Genomic DNA, 4,572 nt, shown 5'->3' on the forward strand with positions numbered 1-4,572 from the left:
TGTTATTGCCTTGTCAGGGTGTGGAGTGGGGCTGTGGTAGGGGTGGGATAAAAAAAAAAGAAAAGCAAGGTCAGTAGGTAATGGTTGAAATTGAACTTGGCTCATAAAGGGATTTAAGTAAAACCTGGCAATGTGTTTTGTCCACTTCTGCTGCTATTTCACTGCCAGCCCCCTACCCAGGGCCTTCAGTTCTGATGATGATGATGATGATAGAAATAAACAAGATATTTGATTCTTGTATGCTAGGAAAAGCAGTAATAATTGCAACAAGAATATGAAGAGTAGGAAAAGATAAAAAGAAATGGAAGACCCTTGCCCTACCAACGAAAAAAAAAAAAAAATACATGATAATCAGACACTTTTACATTACTGCAGCTTTCTTCTATCTTCTGTTACAATCCATTTTGTCACTTCAGGCCATGGGGAGCTCAGAACAGAAGCCTTGAAGAAACATACACAACTCTCTCTCTCTCCTTACCTCTGTTTATGTACCTCTCTCTCTCTCTCTTTGTTGCTGCGTCACTCTGTCTATTTGTCTCTCTGTCTCTCACTCTGCTGTCACTCACGTATTCACACTGATACACATACTGCTATCATCTAGTGTGCTAAAAATAACAGCTATATCCAGCTATTAAAATTATAAATCTAAAGATAAATTTTGATTAATTCATCATCATCGTCATTTGACATCCGCTTTCTTTGTTAGCACAGGTTGAACAGTTTGATGGTTTGACAAGATCCAGCAAACTGTAAGGCCATCTCAAGTTCCAGGGTCGGCTTTGGCATGATTTTGATGGCTGGATGCCCTTCCTAATGCCAACCACTCTACAGAGTGCACTGGGTGCTCTTTTTTCATGCCACTGGCACTAGTGGAGCTGCTAAGTAACTTGCAAGACAAAAAAGTGAAAGAGTGAAAAGGAAAAAAATTTGACTAAATAGGGGATTAGTGTTTAAGAGGGAGAGGAGGGTTTTTTTTTTTTTTTTTTTTGGCCAGGGTTTGAGAGGCTAAAGCATGATGGAGGGACACGTCCAGGTGTCTTACTACTGAGGTGATGCAAGGATACCCCTCATTCTAATTCTAATGATAAAATTAATTATGAAATTTATACTGTATCTGATGGCATAAAAAACTAACAGGCATATTAGATGCACCTGAATATCAGCAGTTCATATTCAGGAAAAAGTTTTTTTAGTTCCTTAAAGCATGTAATATTAAAAACAACCGAAGGCTGTGAGCTGGCAGGATTGTTACCATGCCAGGTAAAATGCTTAGTGGCATTTTGTCTGTCTTCACATTCTGAGTTCAAATTCTGCTAAGGTTGTCTTTGCCTTTCATCCTTTTGGGGTCAATAAAATAAGTACCAGTTCAGCACTGGGGTTCGTGTAATCAATTTACTCCCCACCCTGTAATTGCTGGCCTTGTGTCAAAATGTGAAACCAATATTTAACCCATTAACATTCAGATCACTCTGGCAAATGTAATACTCCATTATCCACATTGTTTTTTAATGCATCATGCATTACCTCATAGCTTTGTGGTTTTGAAGATGTATATTTTTATATATATATATATATTTTTAGATGTATATTTTGTATATTTTTAGAATGATGTTGTAAGACAGGTGTGACAGGCCAGACCTGGCTGGTTTGAACATAAAACAGGTACAATATTTGGGCTGGATATGGCCAGTTAAAATGCTAAATCTTTTAAAAACCTTTTATTTGCTCATCAATAATCCTAATTTTATTAATTAAATGATGATAAATTATTATTAATTGTTTTTATGATTAAAAAAATTTTTGAGTTCCTAATTTTTAAACCTCTACCTATGACACTCATGGGTAGCACTTGTGTTTGAAAAGGGCTGCATGTGGTCTGCGGGCTGCTTATTTGACATGCCTAGCCTATGTCATGTGCAAAGATACTTTAGTACAGAAGCACTATTGACATAGTAAACTTCCTGCACTACTCGCATGCACATATATTCTTTTCTACTCTAGGCACAAGGCCTAGAACTTTTGGAGAGGGGGCCGGTCGATTAGATCAACCTCAGTACACAACTGGTACTTAATGTATTGACCCTGAAAGGAAGAAAGGCAAAGTCGACCTTGGTGGAATTTGAACTCAGAATGTAAAGACAGATGGAATACTGCTAAGCATTTTGCTTGGCATAAAAAGAAAATATTTTTATCCTCTTCCTCCAAGTGAAGCAGTTTTTTTGTCATAAGACATGAATATTTAAATCTAGTTAAAGTTATTTTATATTTACATTTTGAATATATATTCTAAACATAATCAGATTTAACTTGTAAAATCAAAGCCTCTAATTTGATGGGAGACATACCAAAGGTTCCTTTGGTGCAATCGATATGTCTATCATGATTACAGAAAATGAATGGTTTGTGTCCCACACAAAGTTTTCGACCATTTTGATCAATACAGTTAATATTCGATATCTTTGATCAATATGCTTAATGTTCAATATCTTGACTATTATTTATAGTTGTATTCACTTTAAGATACGCTGTTAAAGATTTAAATATTTTATGTCATTGTTTGTTCTTTTTTCTTACCTATTATTTTCCCACCATTTGTTGATGCAGGTTTCAGTCTCTTGCAACCTCATTAGTATAGCTCATGGATAATTAATGAAATGAAGCCTAAGTTTAGGTTTTCAGAGTTCTGTATAAACCTTACGTGTGCATGCATAAATGTGCAAGCATATATGCACATGCATGCATGTAACAAATCTGAAGTACTGTCTAATGTGTAGGTTGCTGCATGTCTTGTACAAACTCTTTGGAATTACCATGAAGTGATAAACGAGATTTTGTAAACCATGTAGACAATAACAAGAACAATGACTATTGATGAAGTTTTTGGTTCCTCAGTTTATAACAAATCTTTCTTTCATGTTCAAAAACAATCTTATTTTCCTCAAAGACTGCAAAATAAGGTTGAAGTGAATAATTTGGTTTCACAAGAAGAGGAAAAACAAATATTGGAAAATTAAAATAGTAAAATTTACAAGTAAAAGAATAAAAGAATATATATATGACATATTTCTTTATTTCCGTCTACGAAATTTACTCACAATGGTTTAGTTGAGCCAGGGTTATAGTAGAAGAAATTTGCCAAAGGTGCTACGCAGTGAGGTTGAACCTAAAACCATGTGATTGAAAAGCAAGCTTTTTAACACACAGCTCTGCTTGTGTTTTGAATGTTGAGATTTTAGTCATAGTAAAAATAAATTCTTGTATGATTTTGTTTTTCATAAAGACTCGAGATGGCTGTGGTAAAATTTTCTGCTATGAAAAGTGAAAAATTGTAAGACTGAGCTTAGTAGAATTGTAAAATTTTGGCAGAAGGACAGTATGTGTATGTTGTAGTTTGTTAGAGGTGAAGAACTGACTAACTGCTATTGTTGCAGTGTCTGCTATAATCAGGATTCTGTCTGGGTTATTGTTGTTGTTGTTGTTGTTGTTCTCTATCGAGGGTCCCTCAGTATAGAGCTATTGGTTTCTTTGCCGATCAATAAATATTGCTTCTTGTGTTTTCTTGTATCTGTTCAAGAAAGACTGTAAGCTGGCAGAGCTGTTAGAGATAATGGCAGATAGAATGCCTTGTGGTGCTTGTTCTGGTGCTCTGTACTCTTGAGTTCAAATGCCACCAGGGTCAGCTTTCCTTTTCATCTTTTTAGTGGGTCGAGAAAGTACTAGTCTAGTACTGTCGTCAATTCTTCTCTCCCTCTCTCCCTCCCCATTTCTCTTTCTCTCTCTTGAAGAAATCAGATGTGTTGAGACATGGAGAAGGATGAGTTCCTCCAAGTTTTAATGTCTCCAAGACTTCATCAGGAATTGAGGGCCTAAGAAAGGTTTATGAGGTAGCCCAATTCCATCTGGATCAGTGTCTCTCAACCATTTTTTGCCTATGGATCCCTTTGATTCCTGTTTTACTCTACTGGACTTCCATAGCCATTCGATTTATTTCTTAATTAAATGTTATTAAGAATCGTATGAAAAAAATTAAAATATTTTGTGTATTGTAGAAGTATAAAGAATTTATTGGACATAAATTTTAACAAATCTTACATGGACCCCCAGGGGCCATATGGACCCTGGTTGAGAACCACTGATCTAGATTGTGTGGCATTAAATTTCATCATTTATAACGATAATTACTGCCAAGCAAAGTGAGAACAATCATATTTACATACGTTTTTGCATTTTATGTTTACTACATTTGAAATCGGGATGGCACCTGTGCCCAGCGTCGCCTTTCTGGCACTTGTGCCCGTGGCATATGTAAGGACATTCGAGAGAGATCGTTGCCAGTACCCCTAGACTGACTCTTGTGCGGGTGGCACATAAAATACACCATTTTGAGCGTGGCTGTTGCCAGTATCGCCTGACTGGCCTTTGTGCCGGTGGCACGTAAAAGCACCTACTACACTCTCTGAGTGGTTGGCGTTAGGAAGGGCATCCAGCTGTAGAAACTCTGCCAAATCAGATTGGAGCCTGGTGTAGCCTTCGGGTTCCACCAGTCCTCAGTCAAATCGTCCAACCCATGCT

General features: G+C 36.7%; 1 protein-coding gene across 1 annotated transcript in view; it reads left to right on the top strand.

The window, feature by feature from the left end:
* Positions 1-4,572, top strand: part of LOC106877601 (ubiquitin carboxyl-terminal hydrolase 45) — a 77,352-nt gene that overhangs the window by 30,238 nt on the left and 42,542 nt on the right. The gene's annotated exons all lie outside the window — the stretch shown is intronic.

This window comes from Octopus bimaculoides, chromosome 22 (genome assembly GCF_001194135.2).
Source record: "Octopus bimaculoides isolate UCB-OBI-ISO-001 chromosome 22, ASM119413v2, whole genome shotgun sequence".
Taxonomy (NCBI): Eukaryota; Metazoa; Mollusca; class Cephalopoda; order Octopoda; family Octopodidae; genus Octopus; species Octopus bimaculoides.